Here is a 21,566-nt window from a genome sequence, read left to right as displayed (position 1 = left end):
TGAATTCTGAAGGTATTCATGCATTGAGGGAAGATTATCTCAGTTTAATGAAAGCAGTTTTTAATTTAATGTATATTCCTTAAAATTTTTTTTGAAGTTTTTGTCTCTAGTACACAGAAACACACAACAATGTCATGGGTACTTGACCTTAATATGTTTATGCATAAAGTTAGTTATTCAAATATTTTCTTATCCCTGAAGAATCTTAATTACTAATAAACAAATTTCTCATGGAAAACAACATATATAATAGAGATCATTGAGTGATGGAAAGTAAATTGTAGTAAATAACAGAAGCTTAGAACAAGTTAAGTAAACTTGTCTGAGTTAATAGCAATTACAGGTCTTTTAAAATACATTAGACCATGAGGGAGGGGTGTGTTTGTGGGGTAGAGGACAACATGGTACTGCTTCAGTGAAGAAAGAACTTTTACACCTTATTACAATTTGTATTACTATTTACATTCTAATAAATAAAAACTTTATTTTCAGATATTTTAGATTATGTGTCCACTAGTTGAACCATCAATAGTAAGACTTTTCAAAGATTTGGGGAGTTGTGAGTTGATGATAAATATCTGTATCCCCATCAGTGATCAAAAATCAGACAGCAACTACAGACTTTGGACACGCGAACTTCATAGTTAAAGAAAGGATTAATCTTGGAGCTGTGTTTCTATCAGGGAATTATACTCTTCATTACCTGCATGAATTGCAGTTATTAGAGTAGAAAGAGAGCAAAGAAGGGAAAGAAGCACAGAAAATTTTATTCTAGATTACCTCGGTTGGCTTCATGCTACCATAGTTCTGACTTTTAAAAAGTCATTTTGTGGTCAAATGTACTTTGTGCTTACTCCCCTTATGCAGCCTACAACCAAACAGAATGCTTCTTAGCAAGGCATTTGTATTCTTCCCTTAAGGAAAGCAACATATAAATAACAAAGAGAATGAGGAGAAAGAGTAATTTCGTTGAGGTTGTTATTTGACATAAATTTGAGTGTGGGTACCATGATTATCTTTAGAATTTTGGGGCTGGATGGGAAAACCAGCTAGACATCTACAGATTTCCTACTCAAACACAATGTGCCTTTGTTTTATGTTTACATCTCTAATTTTGCAATTATTAGGTACAACTGTATGCAGTGTCACTAAAAATACCTTCCAAAACCAAATATTAAGTAATGCCTGTGGCTTTCTGTTTTATAGTGTTGATTTTCCCAATATTAATGGGATCCATTAAGAATTTGCCTTGTGGTGTCTTCTCAGCTGTATTCACACATTCCATCACTTTGTCTTAATGGATAATCATGCACTAGGAGTATAGGTTTTCAGAAGAGCTGTGTCATTTAAAGATAACACAGGAGCATCAAATTTAATTCTGCTAGAACACCTGGTCTACTATTTTTTCACCCACCCCTATAGTTTTAATTTCTTTTTCCCTTATGTCTAGAATTAACATTTTGTTTTACAAAACATGATGATAAACTTCTAGAGTAGTGATGACAAGCTATAAATCCAAAGTTTCTTACCTATGCAAATGACTTGTTTTCTTCTGTTTTCTTATGAGCTTGGTAGATCCAGGAAACAGAACTTTTAAAACAAAATCCCCAATGTGGCTGGGCGCGGTGACTCGTGCCTGTAATCCCAACACTTTGGGAGGCTGAGGCGGGTGGATAACCTGAGGTTGGGAGTTTGAGACCAGCCTGACCAACATGGAGAAACCCATCTCTACTAAAAACACAAAACTAGCTGTTCATGGTGGCAAATACCTGTAATTCCAGCTACTTGGGAGGCTGAGGCAGGAGAATTGCTTGAACCTGGGAAGCAGAGGTTGTGGTGAGCTGAGATCAAACCACTGTACTTCAGCCTGGGCAGGAAGAGTGAAACTCCATCTCAAAAAACAACAACAATGACAACAACAACCACCACCACAAAACCCAAATGCATTTCCTTGGCACAATAAAACTGAAACAGAAAAAGTGTAAAGTAAATACAAGTAACTGAAACAGTTTATGTATATTATCTTACTTCTCATTTGATAAAATTTGTAAAGTAATGAGCAGAGTGTATTTCTCCAGGGACCCAGATACATACATTTATTCATTCAATAAAAATTCATTCTTATAGTGGCCACTGATACTTATATCCTAAATATTTCTGAAAACATCTCCTCAGGCCTGCATCATCTTTGCAACATTGCCTTATATTTTATCTTTGTTCATTTATTTATATGCCTCAGAATTTTATGCTCCTCACAGTATTTAGAGTTAATTATCTCTAATGTAAATAGATCCATGAACCACTCCTGAATACCTAATGTCCAAGCATCTTAAAGCTTTATATAAGGATTTCAGAAACTGACTTCTGGGTTGGGCATGGTGGCTCATGTCTGTGATCTCAGCAATTTGGGAGGCTGAGGCAGGTGGATCATTTGAGGTCAGGAGTTCAAGACCAGCCTGGGCAACAAGGTGAAACCCCATCTCTAATAAAATACAAAAATTAGCAGGTGGTGCTGGCACGCACCTGTAATCTCAGCTACTCGGGAGGCTGAGGCAGGAGAATTACTTGAACCCAGGAGACTGGGTTGCAGTGAGCCGAGATCATGCCACTGTGCTCCAGTCTGGGAGACAGAGTAAGACCTTGTCTGAAAAAAAGAAAAGAAAAGGAAACTGATTTCTGCCCAAATCTCCATCTGTAGCCCTTTCCCCATCTGCCTTTTTCTCTGGAATTACTGAGCTGCTGGTAATGGCCCCCTCACCCTGCCTCTTTTGCAGAGAAATACATACTCTCTTGGAGGCTTCTCTCCCTCTCTTGTTGCTGCCTGGCATGTGCTCACCCTTTCCTGCCCTCTGCCTCACTTAATCTGGCTAACCTCACTCTCTAAGTCTCGGCTCATGCATGATCTTTAGGAAAGCCATCCCCGACAGCTTTCATGTTCCTTCCTTATACCCCAGTGCCTAACACTTAGCAGGAACTCAGTAACTAATTATTTAGCAAAATTAAGACTGTTTATACAAAGATGATTCAAAAGATTGTCCTCTACAGTCTAGCAGCAAAGGGGATCGACATGTAAAGACATGATGTGCAGTTCAGGTGGTAAAGTGACACTAGAAAAATTGACAAAGTACTAAGGGACCCCAATGAACAGACACCTGTGTGTGTGGAGAAAGTTAGCTAGAATCAAGGAAGACTTCACACAGCATTCTGAGCCTTTTTTTTTTTTTTTCTTTTTCTGTTGTTGGAGACAAGTTCTTACTCTATCACCCAGGGTGGAGTGCAATGGCATGATCGAGACTCACTGCAACCTCAAACTCCTGGGCTCGAGGGATCTTCTCACCTAAACTTCTTGAGTAGCTGGGACTACAGGCACATATCGCCATACCTGTCTAATTTTTTGTAGAGTCAAAGTTATCTATGGTTCCCAGGCTGGTCTTAAACTCTTGGCCTTGAGCAATTCTCCCATTTTGGCCTTCCAAAGTGCTGGGATTACAGATGTGAGCTATTATGCCCAGCATACATTCTGTGTCTTAAAAGATGAAAATAAATTTTTCAGAATAGTAGGGGAAAACACTTGTGATGTAAAAAATGGGGTGCACACTAATTAAGGTATAAACAACAATAATTTTGAAAATTATTAGTAACTGCCAACTCAATTAGTGTCTTGTTAAAAAGGTACTGTTATGTACATTGTATATTTTGACTGTATTTTAAAATTTTGTTTTGTTTCTAACAGTTTTGTTGATTTATTTTGGGAGGAACAATTTGTGAGTGACCCTGAGATTTTGTATGGCTTGAACCTGGTGATATCTAGTGTCTCCCCAAGTGGTTTGTTGAAGTTTTGGATAATTAGAAGTATTTCTTAAAGAAGTAAATATTTCAGTAAACATTCAGCTTCATTTAAACTCTCAAAATATAAAATACAAAGAAATGTCATTCTCTATTTATTTTATAAAGATTATAGTCTTTATCTAACTGTTCTTAGTTTATTTGAACTAAACCAATGAATTTGTCAACAGAACAAGCCTTACCAGTGGCTTCAGAGGAAGAGCAAGAAAGGCTTGAAAGAAGTGAAAAGAAGCAACCACAGGTATATGAAAATTTAAGTTTCTTGTTTAATATTAGTTTTTTTTTTGCTTTAGTAAAAAAGCGTATTCAAAATGACACGACCTTTTAGACTATACCTTTAGAATCCAATAGATCATAATTTTATATTTAATTTTTAAAACATTTTAACCAGTTATGAAACTTAAGATATTCTTACTATCTCTAGTAACTATTAGTTATTCTAGTAATTCTTACTATCTCTAGTAACTCATAGCTGTCTTTACCCTTGGAATTGAGGCAAGAAATTTTCAGAATTATCTTGCTCTTTTATTTGTATAACCCTACTCATAATACAGAAGGTAACATGAAATATTGGGTCATATTACTAAGAAACAGAAATTATGAACAATTTAGCAATGATGGCCACTGAGTTAAACCAGTGTTAAAGGAGTCATCATTGCCAGTGGTTCAAATGTTGCAGTTTTATATTGCTGGTCACCAGTCCCAGGTTTAAAGATTTGTTCTGTTTTGTGGTCACCATTTGACTTCTGTGTCTGTGTTCAGGGAGTGAATGGGGTCGTAAAAATCAACCCAGTTGCCTGTTAAGAGAATCCTACCTTGCAGAATGGGACCTTTGGTGTCAGGGTACAAACAATAACTTTATTTCAACATAAATACATAGTAAATATTACTAAAATTAAAAAAATCCAAACAGTATCACTACTGGAACTTAAAATATATTAGAAGTGGATATAAGCAGAAAATCTCTAGATACATAACACTATCATAGTATATCATTTGAATTAGAATTTAAAATTTTGCTTCTCTTTCTTATTGGTGTTCAGTTTGGCTCTTAATAATTTAGTGTTTGCCTAGTCTCTAGTTAATCTTCAGAAATATACATGCACTGTAGGGGCTCCCTCTTTCTGGTATGCTGAGGTAAAGTCTTTGTAAGAGAGGAAGCTTTTATAATACTACCTATCATCTTTGAATTCATTTCTGGTAGATTTTACACATAATGCATTAAGTTTAGTCCAAACAGACACTGAGAGTTCAGCTTGCCAGTTCATGTTTCTGTTCTATGTTAAGCCAAGGCAAATTATTTTTCGCTTTTTAGTTATAATCCCATAATTAAGAGTGGCAACACATAGATTTTCACGGTTAAATTTTAATTGTTTTCTAATATTTCTTTGTTTATACTTGATTAAAGCTAATTTTAAAACATGCAATCTGACAGAAAAGACATCTGAGAAACAAAATAAGCAAACTTGTTTTCCATTTTGCACCTGCCAAAAAAAAAAAAAAAAAAGTCTCAAGAACCAGAACTGGGTAAGAATTGTGATAAAGGGAATCTATCTGTATATTTATGGCTTTCTTTAAAATTCATTGCAAACAAGTTCAAGCTGAATATTGGTAAAAGTTTTGAAAACTCCAAAATTACTGCTTGCCCTGAGGAAGAGCTCCTACATAGTAACTCTAAAGAGGGACGAATGAAAAAGGAGTGCCCTCTAATCTGATGAATCAGGTCCCTGATTGTGAGGAGAAAAATGCATCTGGAGGGTCTAACTCTGTGGCATTCCGGGCAGTGCCTGAACAGAGGAAGCCCATGTCAAATGTCTTTTTATTCCATTCATACTCCAGGTCCCTGAAATACACTTACCAGTCATCTTCTAAGCTTCATTTAAATGAAAATAAATCAGACTATAAAAATGATAACAAACCAGACACATAGCTTGTTTGTAACACAGACGATGAAAATTTTTGTAATGATACAGAAACTGAAAAATTAGGGAACCCAGTAATTATGATTGAAATGGAAGATGATTAAGAGTTTGACATGCAAATGGCAAAAAATATAAACCCAAATACCACTAATTGGAAATTTAGACATTAGGCTTTGGCCTCAGTCTAGAGATCCAGAAAGTGTTTTTGATTTGTGGTTTACCCACCCCAAAGAAATGAAGCATATGATTCAGATAGAAAGCCACAGTATTTCTGCTGCTACAGATACTTATAAAAACAGAAAACCAATACAGTGCTTACTCCAGAAGCCACTATATGACAATCCCAGTGCTAATAACTACAAAAGCATGAATCTTGAATTATAAAATGTGAGTTATTCTTTGCCACATAGTGAGAGAACATCAAATATACAGCTAGAAGACACAGCAAGATATTCCAAGGTCACCAACATGGCACATGTATACATATATAACAAACCTGCATGTTGTGCACATGTACCAGAACTTAAAGTATAATAATAGTAAAAAAGAATGAGGTAGGCATGTTACAAGTTGAGTTCCTGGCTTTGGAGAAAGAGAAAGTCCAACTTCAAAAAGACAGAGGTTCACTTGCTGCTTCTTTTTTCTGTTTATCAATTATTTGATTTAGTCAGATTTTCTATTCAAGAAAATCTCATGTGTACAGTTACAGTGGGATTATCTAAATGTGTAATTATGTGTCAAAGTAGATTAGTTCTGCTATCTAAATAACGGTTCTGGAGAACGTTCTCATAATGTTTGTTCATTATTCAACCTAAGTCTCCCTATCAGTCTTCCAAGTGGCGTGTGAGCTGGGAAACTAATTCAGCCATATACAATGTGACCTTCTGAACCAGATCAACATAAAGAAATTGCTAAAGAAATAAGCTCTAGATTCTAGATTCTTTTTTCTGTATTCATTTAGAGATGAATTACATTTATTTAATGATAGAATGGGAATACAATGGGAGGGAAGCCATGACTGAGACGAGCCACAAAAACACATCTAGCCTTGAGAGTTGCAACGAATATTCCCAGCCAAATGAGTCTGATTAATGTGTTTTCATGCATGCAAGTTTATCTGCTTAGCTCAAACTGTTTGAACTTATAGTCCCATCATGGTTATTTCCAATATTTTGAAAACAAATATATACTTCCACATATTTTAAAAAATCATCACTCTCCAGTATTTCTGTTGAATCAGACCTTACATTATGTTGTTTAATAAAGTATGGTAAGTTTTGGCATGTATGATTTTTATCATGTAAGAAGCATAATTTCTTAGCCAAAAATTTAGCTTTTGACTCTTTAGTAGAAAGTTGAGTTCTGTACATTGTGTTCTAAAGATAGACAAAAATCTAGAGATTTTCTTCTTTAAAAGTAAAAGCAGATGAGGCCTTTTTCCACCCTGTGAGGCATTAAATTGCTTTGCTTAAGTTAGACTTTTAATATATCTGACTAATTTGATAAATTTATCTGGTAATTTATGTAATTCAGCAATATGGAATTGGATCATGTTATTTGGTGCCATGAAATGCTAGGGAATGCCACCTCGAGCTCTGGATGAAACATTTCATATGTCTTGGTTGGTTTGACTCCCATTATCAGTAGATAATGGGGCTAAAGTAGGTAACTGTACCATATGTTTTCCACCTATAAACTTTTGTGGTAATTGAATGTGAAATCTGGGAAGCATCTCATTTTCCAGAATTCTGCACTAGAAACTCAGCAGTTTCACTCTGCTTCTTGTGTTGTGGCAAACTTTGGTTCCCATAGTTCAGGGAGAACCTTTACTTTTTTGATATCCCAGGATTAAAAAAAAAAAAGAGAGAGAGATAAAAGGCAGTGGGGAAAAGAATAGCTTAGTGCAGAAAAGGGAAAACTTCTTTACTGTTCCTGAAGCCCTACAAAGTCACATCCTCTCAATCTGGCTATTTCATGTAAAATCCAGGTGGTAAAGACAGAAGACATATGTTATGCTTGTGTCTTTTTATTTCTCTGTTTCTGCCAGTCAGATAGCATAAACGTTTATGTCAGATAGCAAAGAGTGGATGGGAATAAAAGCACAAAATGGAGAAGAGGCCTTTTTGAAATTTTGGAAAATTCTTCCATTCACTCAAACAGAAATGAGCAGACGTGACAAAAATTTCAATGATAAAATGATGAGTACCTTATAATTATAATAATTATGTATAATGATAAAATTAAAGTAAGCACAAAATACTTATTAAAATGGTGATAGTTAACCTGAATCAAGTGAAAAATTCCAGGAAAAAGTTCTTTTTATTGAATAAAATAATAATTATTATTCATATTACTCTTATTAAAGGTCAAAGAAGGAAATAATACAATCAAAAGTGAAAAAATACAACTACCAGAAAATATATGTCATAGTACATCTGCTGCTGCTGCTGACAGATTAACCCAACAAAGAAAGATTGGGAAAACATATCCTCAGCAATTTCCCAAGAAACTGAAGGAAGAGCATGATAGGTAAGTAAGCCTATAGCAGTGTGTTTTTTTTGTTTTGTTTTGTTTGGGTTTTTTTTTTTTTTTTGAGATGGAGTTTCTCTCTTGTTGCCCAAGCTGGAGTGCAATGGTGTGTTCTCACCTCACTGCAACCTCTGCCTACTGGGTACAAGTGATTCTTCTGACTCAGCCTCCCTAGTAGCTGAGATTACAGGCATGTGCCACCATGCCCGGCTAATATTTTGTATTTTTAGTAGAAATGAGGTTTCACCATGTTAACCAGGCTGGTCTCGAACTCCTGACCTCAGGTGTTCTGCCCATCTCAGCCTCCCAAAGTACTGGGTTTACAGGAGTGAGCCACTGTGCCTGGCCACCTGTAGCAGTATTTCACAGGAGATAATTGTCATTGTGCTATAAACTAATTCAAAATTGGACTAATATTCCTTATGATATTTTTTATAAAAATATATTTTTATAAAAATATGTTTTATAAAAATATAAAACAAGTTTTATATTTTTACCAGGGATATTTAGCCCACCTGGTAATCAGAAAAATGTAAATTAACATAAAATACAATATATTTTGTAAAGTCATGCTGATATTTAAAAAGTAGTTACTAGTGTTGGCAAATGTGAGGAAAAAGGCATTCTCATACACTGTTGGTATATGAAATTGGTAAATTATTTCTGAAGGGTAACTGAGTGCTGTGTATCAAAATTTCAAATAACCTGACATCCCTTTAACTCAACAACTCCACTTCTGGGACTAGATTTCCCAGGAAAACATAACTTGTGTAAACATACACACACTTATTAAGGGCATTAATTATATATTACACATAATGAACAATAGGCTAATAAATATATAAAATATATATAATAAGAAGGTGAATTGAAAGTATTAAGAAAGAATTATAAAAGTGTGGGGTAACAGATGTTAGACTCTTTAGCCTAGTTTTGGATGACAGTCATTTGCAGATATAGTTTTTGTGAGAGACATCTTACTCTGTAAATCATTTGGAGAGACACCTGCAATATTTCATAAAGATGAAAATTTATTTCTAGTGAACTTATACACTTGTCAATAAATAGTAACTTTAAAATTTTAGTTGATTGTAAATGACCTTTTCTAATTAGGGAGTAATTATGACTGTGTGATTTGAGAAGGTAATTTTGAACTTGTAACTTTACTGAATTATCTCCAGTATCCTTTTTTATAATATATACTAGAGTGACTGGTAATAAAAACTTTAGCAGAATATTCTTTCCTTACTACTTTTCAAGTATATGCGTTCTTTTGAAGATGTTGAAGTGAGAAATTAAATATCTGAGAACTGCAAAGGAAAAATAATCCAGAACATAGAAATTTTATTAGGATAATAAACAACATCTGCAGAGGTAGATCACAGGATGAACTCTTTATTTTTTAACAAAATGAATTTTAAGATAAATGTCTTTATCTGCAGATGCACCTTAAAACAAGAAAATGAAGAAAAACAAATGTTAATATGCTGTACCAAAAAAATAGAGAAGAATTAGAAAGGAAAGAGAAACAATATAAGAAAGAAGTTGAAGCAAAACAACTTGAACTGACTGTTCAATCACTAGAGATGAAATCAAAGACTGCAAGAAATACTCCAAATCAGGTAAATCAATCTTTAGTAAAAATTCTATATTTTAAACTTTATTTTATCAATATTACTTATAATATCCACTTGATTTAATATATATTATTTAGGTCTAAAACAAACCAGAAATGTTATCTCATTTTTAAAAATGAATGATGACACGTACAGGTACAATTATTAATATTTATTATAAATCTTGGCAACCACATAGGATATTATTTTATTACAAAGAGCTTTTGAAAACAATAATATGCCATAATATATACTTAGTGATAACCTATTGATAAAGATTTTGTTCCCAGTAAAATTGTTCCTTGTACTTTCCCCTATTTCATATTGATTACTGTACCTAATATTATAAAGAGGAAGCAGAAATTATTGCAATCACAAATAATCTCATGATATTCTAAGAAGAGCTCTATAAATTTTATCTTATTTACCATTGGTGTTTTGAAATAAAAGTTTTCTTTTGTATGGATATATTTACACCACAGAAGTAACTGTGATCTGTTGGAGAACTAGAAGTAGAGTCAGAAGTCCTGGGGAAAATCCTGTAGCTTGCTTATATTTTTAACCTTTCTTTCTCAAAATTGTGGTAACTAGATGAGTTCACCAATGAATATATATAGGAGTGACTAGTATAATGTCTAGATTTATGATTTAGTAAATGTAATTCTTATAACTGACTATAAAAGTGTTAAAGGAGTCAAATTGAAATAGAATGTTATCAGTGAAACTGAACTGTAGTAACTCTGGGAAATTTTATCTGTCCAAATACGTGTGAACTAAGGTTCTTACTATAGGGTGGTGTATGGGTTAGATATCAAAGTGTAAATGCAATTTTTTGATATATTTTAATTTAGTCAAATTTGTTGATGCTTTAATTTATACTTTTGAGTTTGTTGTAATTCAGGGAAAGGCTTTTCCAATTCTGAAATTCTTAAAAATTATCTGGTGTGCATGTGTGTGTGTGTGTTTACTTTTATAAATTCATTGACTTTAAATAAATTTCTGAACTTTTTGGAATTTATGCTCTATAAGGTTCAAAATTTTGCTTCAACTTTTTCTCCAGTTGGATATCCACTTACAGTAACCTTTTTAGTGCATGGATGTGCAGGTTATTCTTTAACTTCAAAGGTAATCATTTTTATTGAGTACTAGCTAAAACTTTCTTTTGTTTTATTTAGGATTTTCATAATCATGAAGAAATGAAACATCTGATGGATGAAAATTGAATTTTGAAGACAGATATTGCTATATTCAGACAGGAAATATGCACAATGAAAAATAACAACCTGGAAAAAGAAAATAAATATCTTAAGGACATTAAAATTGCTAAAGATACAAATGCTGCTCTTGAAAAGTGTAGAAAACTCAATGAGGAAATGATAACAAAAACAGCATTCCGGTATCAACAAGAGCTTAATGATCTCAAGCTGAGAATATAAGGCTCAATTCTGAACTGTTGAAGGAAAAAGAAAGCAGGAAAAAACTGGAAGCTGAAATTGAATCTTATCAGTCTAGACAGGCTGCTGCTATAAGTAAACACAGTGAAAGTGTGAAAAGAGAAAGAAACCTAAAACTTGCTTTAAAGAGAACACAAGATGTTTCTGAACAAGTAAAAATGAGTTCTGATATTTCCGAAGTAGAAGATAAGAATGAGTTTCTTACTGAACAACTTTCTAAAACGCAAATTAAATTCAATACCTTAAAAGATAAGTTCTGTAAGACAAGAGATACTCTCAGAAAAAAGTCATTGGCTTTAGAAACTGTACAAAACGACCTAAGCCAAACACAGCAGCAAATAAAGGAAATGAAAGAGATGTATCAAAGTGCAGAAGCTAAAGTGAGTAAATCCACTGCAAAGTGGAACTGTGTAGAAGAGAGGACATGTCAACTGCAACGTGAAAATCCATGGCTTGAACAGCAACTAGTTGATGTTCATCAGAAAGAGGATCATAAAGAGATATTAATTAATATCCAAAGAGGCTTTATTAAGAGTGGAAAGAAAGACCTCATGCTAGAAGAGAAAAATAAGAAGCTAATGAATGAATATGATCATTTAAAAGAAAGTCTCTTTCAATATGAGACAGAAAGCAGAAGCAGAAAGAGTAGTAAGTATCAAGGAAGATAAATATTTTCAAACTTCTAGAAAGAAAATTTAAACATTTGGTTCTGGATACATGTTGAACCTAGTTGAATATAAAAATCAGTAGATAAAAAGTGTGTTTACTACACTGTATAATTCATTTACATGAAGCATCCAGAGAAGAGAAATGTATAGGTACAAAAAGTAGATTAATGTTTGCGAAGGGCTGGGGCTGGAAGCTGGTAGTGACTGCTAATGGGCGTGAGGGATCTTGCAGTGATGGAAATGCTCTAAAGTTGGATTGTAGAGATGGCTGCACAGCTCAGAAAATGTACTGAAAATCTTTTAACTTTATGTTAAAACAGATACATTCTATAGTATGTAAATTATATTTCAACAAAGCTTTTTAATTAAAAAAAAGGAAAAATATGTTTACTATATCAGCTTAGAAACATACCTTGTTTCCATAGAGGTGAGAGATGATTTACTTTGAGAGAAGACATTGTGTCATCTATGACATTTTATTAGGCACAGAGTCATATGTTAAGGTAGATAGTCCTGTACTGCTGAAATAATAATTTTAATGTCTTTATGTTGCCACATGTTAAGACCATGATGAAGTTATAAATGGAAATGTTTACACCTGAAATGAGTATTTTCAAATTAAAATTTAATTAAGTGATTTGCTTCGACACTTAATTCTAGATTTCCCAGATGAACTGAAGTGTATTGCTGTGTCTTATAATATCTTGCTTTAAGTAGTTTTTTATATATTTTAGTTGGTATAGCTTTATTATTATTCATATTAATTTAACTTAAATCTGAAAATATGTCAGTCTCAAATTACGTATTTCTATGACCACGTAATGTTTTAAAGGCACCTACTTGTTATAAAATTATAATTTAGGGTAAATGTGGTAAATTTTAGCAAAACCATATTTGATTTAGTCTTCCCACTGGTATTCATAATTTACTTAGAATATTTTTATTAATAATTAGCTCATAATTTTTATTTCAAGGCTCAATGACTATCATTTGAATATAACTTTGTCCAGTACAAAGATACTGTAGCTGCCTGTGATTTATGAGTTAGGCATTAGATCCCCATTTTCAGACTAAAGAGGGGTGGCAGGCTTCACGTACAGTGGGAATGGAGTAATTACAGGAGGGAGTTGTAGGAGCTTGAAGTCAGAGAGGGAGGTAGAGGCCTGTTTACCTAGGGCCTCAAAGGCCATTGGAATTTTACTTTTATTCTGAGACGGGAATCTGTTGGAAGGATTTGAACGGTTGATTGAATATGTTAGGAACTTTGAGGTTGAGTTGAGCTTCTAAGATGATTGAATGGTGGGATGAATCTGTTGTATTAAGAGAATACCAATTTGGCAGGAGGATAACACATTCTGCATCCCTCACTGAATTCAGTAATAAATAAAAGTGTGTACATATGATGAAAAGAAGGTGAATTGATGTGTGTGAGATAATTTTCAACGTAGGTATGTTAGAGTTAAATGTTATTAACATAATTTAATAATAAGGCAATTTATAAAATCAGTAACAAAAATATTTTATCAGGTGGTTGTGAGACAACTTCAACAAGAAGTGGCTGACAGCCTAAAAAAATTAACTATGTTAGAGTCTCCACTGGAAGGTACATCATGTTGTCACATTAATTTGGGTGAGACACAGGCCTCAAAGAAGAAATTATTTCAAGTGGAAAGTCAAGTATGTATGGAATTTAACATGTCGACAGTTATTCTGTAGCTGGTTGAATTATATAACATGTTTTAGGATACTAATTTTGGCAGAAGCTTGATTTTGTACTTTCATTATAATTAATTATTTCCATTTTACTATCTTTAAAATGTACTTTTTTTTATATTGTGACTTTTGTTCTACCATTTTGAAAAAGGATTGCATACCTATTCTCTTACAATATGTACCCTTGGAAAAGTTGATAATTATACATCATTCCTCAGAGAAAATTGACTTTTTTCCTGTTAAACATATATTCAAGTAATTTTTGTATTGCTATGATGAGACAGGCCCGATTAAATCAGAGGACAATGTTTAATGGAATGTTCCAGAAAATTGTCTTATTTCTTCACTTTTGTGAATGGACACAGAATCTGTGTCTATTTCGCAGATTCTAAGTTAACTTGTATAGAAAGACCATTATACTATTCTTTGAAATGTACGTGTTTTATGTTAATTTACAAACTATTTGAAAAGTTAGGCATTTTCTTTATTTACCTTTTATTTAAAATATACTATAAAAGTATAGAAATATTTAGATCTGATACAGTATGTACATCAAAACTTGAGAGCTGAGAAAATTATCTGATCACCATTGGATTTTAAAAACAGTTTCACTGAGATATAATTCATGTATCAGACAGTTCAACCATTTAAAATGTGCAATTCAGTATCTGTTAGTATATTCACAGCATTTTCATCACCCTGAAAAGCAACCCTACATCTGCTAGGCATGACTGCAACCTTCCTCCATGTCCCTCCACCTACCCCTGTTGTAGGCAACCACCATCTACTTTTGTCTCCATAGGTTTGCCTGTTATGCATATTTCATATACGTAGAGTTAGACAATATGCAGTCCTTTGTGACTGGCTTTTTCCCTTAGCTTAATGTTTTCAGAATTCATGCATGTTTTAGCACACATTGGTAGTTTATTTCTTCTTATAGTTAAATGATACTCTATTGCATGGCTATACTGGTTTTCCATTCATTCATCAGTTGATGGACCTTTAGGTTAGTTTCCACTTCTAGCTGTTATGAAAAATGCTGCTGCAAACATTCACTTACAGGGTATTATGTGGACACGTGTTTTTATTTCCCTGCCATTGGACTTTATCCTCAGAGTTAATTGGGCAGATTTCAGTACTTGTCTTGCTCATGCTATCCTTTCTGCCTTCTCAGTTTCTGTTCATCTAGCCTCATTCATTCAGACCTGGCAGACAATTTTTTTGTTTTTATGAAGCTTTCTCTGACTGTTCTGACTCTGATTGACCTTATGTGTTAGGAATTGTTGTCTAGTCTGTGCATAAAACTTAGTCCTTAATTTTTCATGGCTTTTATTTTTTTATGGAAGATAATTTTGTCTCAGTATAAATTTGCTTAATGGGGGAATAATATATAATATGTATGCCACCTATCCTGCATACATTGAAAATATTTTAGCTTAGAAGTTTTTAGCATACAATTAAATACTTTATACCATACCAATTATTTGTTCTTTGAGACCTTGGCACAGTAAGGTTTATATTCTAAATGTATTTTTAGCAATTAAATATCAAATCTAAACCAATTAGTCTAATAGAGGTGAATCGTTCAATCACATGTTTATGTTTTTCTCACTATGAAAAAGAATCTAAATTGGCATTTTTTCACTATGCAGCCAGAATTGCGTTTCTGGACTGCTACCAGTTTGTCAGCTGAACAGTTCTGGCTGCAGCTTGTCTGATGAACAATAGCACAGCTTCTCAATCTGAGTGCTCAGCAGAGTGCTTGTGAACCAGCACCACAGCAACAGTTGCTCAGAGGTAACTGATTCAGGAGCCTTGATTTAGCAATAGAGTCCAGGGTTTTCAGCTCAGTGTCTTTAGCCTGTCTCTGCTGGTCATGTCAGTTATGTACTATTCAATCCAGGAGGTGCTATTTACATTGTAGTACATACATAGTCATTGCCTACTCAGTCATGCACAGAGAAAGGTAAGTTATAAATTATATGCCCCCCATTTGCTGCAACTCTCAGTGGTGAGAAGAATGATTCAGTGCAGCTGTAGGAGACTACTTCCATTGGCATACCACCTGCCTAATATACACAATTTTGTTAAGATATACAATAAAATTATTATGCTAATAGCAAGTATTTTATGTAGCTCACTATGTTGCACGTACTCTTCTAAGTGCTTCATGTTAGTCCCCAGTTAAACACCTGGTTGGGGGAGGTGGCTCATGCCAGTAATCCTAGCATTTTGGAAGGCTGAGGCAGGAGGATCACTTGAGCCCAGGAGTTTGAGATCAGCCAGAGCAATATAATGAGACCCTGTCTTTAATAAATAAATAAATAAATAAATACTTAGAGGCATGGTGATGCATGCCTGTAGTCCCAGCTACATTGGAAGGCTGTGGTAGGAGGGTCACTTGAGCTTGGAATATTGAGGCTGCAGTGAGTGGTGATCAAGCCACTACACTCCAGTCTGGGTAACAGAGTGAGACTCTGTCTCATAAATAAAACGTTTTGTATAGATTCCCATAGAAGTGAGTTAGACATCAGGCATAGTATTATTAGCCACTTTGATGTCTGCCTTGGGAGTAAAACATATAATAAGGGACAGCATTAAACCATCTCAATCAATAGCCTCTAACTTCTCAAGAAGTTTCTTATCTCATGAATTTCTAAGCAACAGACTACCTGGATGAAGACATTTGGTGGACACCATTTTGAGATGAAGAATCTCAAATGGGAAGAAGGGAGATATCTACTTGACTGGAGCTTCCCAATGATATAGTTGAGTGTCCCCCGAAAGAAACTTTAGAAACTTTAGAACAAGACTTTCATCATGCCATATCTCTATGGAAAAGGAAACTCTTTAAAAGAAAACAAAGGCAAACAATTGATAATCTGATTCTCATGGGAAAGTTTTCATTATAAAAGAAAAAAAGGGCTGGGTGCCGTGGCTCATATCTGTAATCCCAACATTTTGGGAGGCTGGGGTGGGTGGATTACCTGAGGTCAGGAGTTCAAAAACAGCCTGACCAACATGGTGAAACCCTGTCTCTACTGAAAATACAATAATTAGCCAGGTGTGGTGTTGTGCACCTGTAGTCCCAGCTACTTGGGAGGCCGAGGCAGGAGAATCACTTGAACCCAGGAGGTGGAAGTTGCAGTAAGCCAAGATGGTGCCACTGCACTCCAGCCTGGATGACACAGTGTGACTCCATCTCAAAAAAAAAGAAGGAGAAAAAAAGGCACAAAGTAGACTGGTCCAAAAAAGAAGAAAGAAAGAAAAAAAGGACAAAGTATACTGGTCAATATTGTAACGGTGAGACTGTCCCCCTTTGAGATTAGAAAATAACGGTATACTCAAAGTAACATCAATAAGAACCAACATAAAATAGACAAGATTCACTGTCTACAAAAGTAATCTGCACCAAGTAGCAATGTCTGAGCGTGTGGTTGAGAATATTGTCTGTCATATGTGTACTAGAAGGAAGAGGCCTCAAGAAAAAGGTCAGAGCTGGAAATGTAGATTAGGGAATCTAGGTTAAAGTTTTGAGATTTTAGGAGTCCTGAGAGAATTTAAAAAGTGGAATAGCAGCCAGGCGTGGTGGCTCACGCCTGTAATCCCAGCACTTTGGGAGGCCAAGGCAGGCAGATCATGAGGTCAGGAGTTCAAGATCAGTCTGGCCAACATAGTGAAACCCCATCTCTACTAAAAATATGAAAAATTAGTCAGGCGTGGTAGCACACGTCTGTAATCCTAGCTACTTGGGAGGGTGAGGCAGGAGAATTGCTTGAACCCAGAAGGCGGAGGTTGCAGTGAGCTGAGATCGTGCCGCTGCACTCCAGCCTGGGTGACAGTGGGAGACTCCATCTCAGAAACAAACAAACAAACAAACAGAAAGGAATAGGACTGAAGAACAGAGGTTGCTGCATTTAGAAATGAAGCGGGGTCAGAGGAGCAGAGGGAACATTTGGTCACTGCTCGCAGTTGCTGCTGAGTAAAGCAGGATAAAGTCCTTCATGACCCTTGGACTTTTTTATTGGAATTATTAAAAATCAGATTTCCGTATTAAAAACACAATAAGTGATGAAAAATAGATTTCTGGATGAGACCATGTGTCACAGAGGCCAATGGAAGGGGAGAAACAGGATAATAGAAAAACCACAAAAAGTAGACAAAAGTTGTGTTTTTGTTTATTATAGAAAACAACTTTATTTAAAGAGAAAGGGTTAAGAGAAAGGGAAAAACTGAAACCTGTGGGTGAATACTTACAGAGAATGACAGTATTTAGCTCAGCCTGAAGACAGATGAGGATCAAAAATGTAATGGGAAATAGATAAGAGTTTTCTAAAAATCATCTTAGTAAGATGTAATTTAAGAAAACTTGGAATATCTTAAACTATTAATGACAATGTTTCTAGAGCATCTTTAAAAAGTAAAATGTAAATATAACTACACATTTTTTACTAACCCTTAGTATTTTATGTGTAAAAACCCTTGTTTGTAACAAACATTTTGACAGTTTAAATTTCAGAAAATATAATGATGAAAGTATGTATCATTTTTAGCAGTTTTAAGAAAAGTGACTATTTTTGAAATCTACCCTTATTGGCATCAGGCTTATAAAATGCACTTTATACCCCTGCCTAAATACATATTACTCATTAACTTATGAGAAATAATATTTTTAAGATAAAACAGGGTCTCTAGATTTTACAAAAATAATTTTAAACACTTTTTTTTAAGCCTGAAGAAGAAAATGAAGAATTAAGGAAACTTTTTGTGTTAGTATCATCACTGGAGTATAATGTGAATCAAATAAGAAAGAAAAATCATGAATTAGAAGAAGAGGCAACTGGGTATGGTTTTCGTATTGTAGAACATGTTAATCATTTATTAATTGATTTAGCTCTAATTTTACTTGACTAAAACCGAGATACAAATTCATTTTATGTCTCCATTTTCATAATTAAATGAACTCTATTTTAAAATGTATTTCAGAAACTCACAACACAACTTTATAGGCATGTGCATCATGGGGTTGGGAGTCAGTTGAGCTGCTGGGGCAAGGTTGGGATGAAAAAATTTGTATTAAAAATATGTATAAAAGAAAAACAACATAATCTGAAAATTTTTTGAATGCCAAAATATTATACTTATTTATTTATTTATTTTTATTTTTATTTATTATTATTTTTTTTGAGACAGTGCCTCTGTCTCCCAGGCTGGAGTGCAATGGCGCCATCTTGGCTCACTGCAACCTATGCCTCCAAGCAATTCTCCTGCCTCAGCCTCCTGAGTAGCTGGGATTACAGGCGTGTGCAACCACACCCGGCTAATTTTTGTATTTTTTAGTAGAGATGAGGTTTTGCAAAGTTGGTCAGGCTGGTCTCAAACTCCTGACCTCGTGACCTGCCCGACTCAGCCTCCCAAAGTGGCATGAGACACTGTGCCCAGCCACTTATTCTTTATTGATTTTGAAAACAATGCCAAAGCCTTGGACATACAATGTCAAGTGCACTCTTCATTATCTAGTTTGAATTTTTATTTCTGAAGATATTTTTGCTGTCTGTGGTCATCTTTTCTTCCTTTTGTAGTATCCTCTGCTGCATCCAAATTCTTTAAAGAAGACCTATTGTGTCATTCTTTAACATCAAAATTTATCTTGATATATAGCTTATATTTTGTTTCTGCTTCTTTTTCTTTTAGATATAAAACATATGGAAATTTACTCATTTTACACAGATACCTCCGTTGTATACACGAAGTATACTTATTATTAAACTTCTGTTTTACAGAAATAAATTTCATATATATAAAAATATATGTATAACTTAAAAGTAAAATGAGCATTCATGTTTTGATTACAGATTTTTTTTAAAAAAATGGAATGTGTCTTTGAAGCCCCGAACACAGCTACTTTTCTATTTATTTACTGAGCACTTAAGTTGGTTTTCTGATTCTAATCTACATTTTTCTGTCATTGCCTTTCTCTATATGGTTTTGTATCTCTTTCATTTTGTTGACATTATGTCAGCAAAGATCTCTAGATCTCTCCTTCAAAGTCTTTAAATCGTCACACAACTCTCTGCCTCTTTCTTGGTCTTCTCTTTTTCAACATTGAATAATGGCCTTGATGCTTTTTGTGTGTACTTTTTTTTCTTCTTATAGACTGTGAATGGGTATCAAAATATAATTTTTTGTCTTTTTCAAATGTATGTGTTTTACTTTTTTATCTTGGTTACTCATTTCTGGGTTATGGCTTATATTTAGTAATAGGTTATTTTATCTTAGCATACCAACATGGATAAGAATAGTTTATCTACAAAAAGTGTATGGTTAGGCCAGGTGTGGTGGCTCACACTTGTAATCCCAGCACTTTGGGAGGCCAAGGCGGGTGGATCATTTGAGGTCAGGAGTTCAAGACCAGTCTGACCATTCAAGACCAGTCTGACCAACATGGTGAAACCCCATCTTTACTAAAAATACAAAATGAGCCAGGCGTGGTGCTACATGCCTCTAATCCCAGCTACTTGGGAGGCTGAGGCAGGAGAATCACTTGAATCCAGGAGGCAGAGGTTGCAGTAAGCCAAGATCACACCATTGCATTTCAGCCTGGGCAACAAGAGTGAAATTCCTTCTCAAAAACAAAACAAAACAAAACAAAAAACTCTATGGTTGTAATACCACTTTACCTGCCATATATGCCATAAAATTGTTCTTAGATTATAATTTCATATAGAATGCTTCCAAACTATGCTCAGTTGAAACTGAAAAGATCATAGTTTATAGATGTGTTTCTTTGATATGCTATAACATAATATCTGTTTAAACAATTATTAAATATTTACTCTTAAAAATATTTGACTTACTAATTCCGTACATTTCTGCAGATATAAGAAACTCCTGGAATTGACAATAAATATGTTAAGTGTATTTGGAAATGAAGACTTCGGTTGCCATGGAGACTTAAAAACAGATCAACTGAAAATGGATATTCTGATTAAGAAGCTAAAACATAAGGTAATTTTTAAAAAAAAATTATCTTAAGGTCTAGATTACATGTGTGAGATGTGCAGGCTTGTTACATAGGTAAACGTGTGCCATGATGGTTTGCTGCACCTGTCAATCCATCACCTAGATATTAAGCCCCACAGGAATTAGCTATTGATCTTGATGCTCTCCTTCTTGACCCCAACAGGCCCCAGTGTTTGTTGTTCCCCTCCCCGAGTCCATGTGTTCTCATCGTTCAGCTCCCACTTATAAGTGAGAAAATGTAGTGTTTGGTTTTTTGTTCCTGCATTAGTTTGCTGAGGATAACAGCTTTGAGTTCATCCGTGTCCCTGAAAAGAGCATGGTCTCATTCATTTTTATGGCTCCATGGTATATATATACCACATTTTCTTTATCCCATCTATCACTGATGGACATCTGGGTTGATTACATGTCTTTACTATTGTGAATAGTGCTGCAATGAACATACAAATGCACGTATCTTTATAATAGAATAACTTATATTCCAACATATGGTAATTTTAAATCAGTTTTGGGATTAAAAATCATGTAATTTGGGAACATACTGATAATGGAAAAACCCAAATTCTGCCAAAATATGTGGAGAAAAAGAGGATAAATATATCTTTTCAGACTTTAAATGCATCAGCCTCTTAGTTAATGTTCCCCAGATCTGGGGAGACCTAGAAGGGGAGAGATTGGGCTTCATTAATGAGGGCCATTTCAATCTCTTGGACCTGCAGCAGCCATTTCAAAATATGTCAGAAAAATATATTTGGGGGTTAAATATTTTGATTTCCTTCAGCTTCTTCTCTCTGT

The 21,566-nt window shown here is 34.5% G+C and overlaps 2 pseudogenes; both read left to right on the top strand.

The window, feature by feature from the left end:
- Positions 1–13,551, top strand: part of LOC129018833 (putative ankyrin repeat domain-containing protein 20A2) — a 61,232-nt pseudogene extending 47,681 nt beyond the window's left edge.
- Positions 13,552–18,404: 4,853 nt separating this feature from the next.
- LOC129018832 (ankyrin repeat domain-containing protein 18A-like) overlaps positions 18,405–21,566 on the top strand; it is a 54,398-nt pseudogene continuing 51,236 nt past the window's right edge.

This window comes from Pongo pygmaeus, chromosome 17, assembly GCF_028885625.2.
Source record: "Pongo pygmaeus isolate AG05252 chromosome 17, NHGRI_mPonPyg2-v2.0_pri, whole genome shotgun sequence".
In the NCBI taxonomy this organism is placed as follows: Eukaryota; Metazoa; Chordata; class Mammalia; order Primates; family Hominidae; genus Pongo; species Pongo pygmaeus.
Note: the sequence above shows the minus strand (reverse complement) of the source record. Positions and strands in the feature narration are given on the sequence as shown.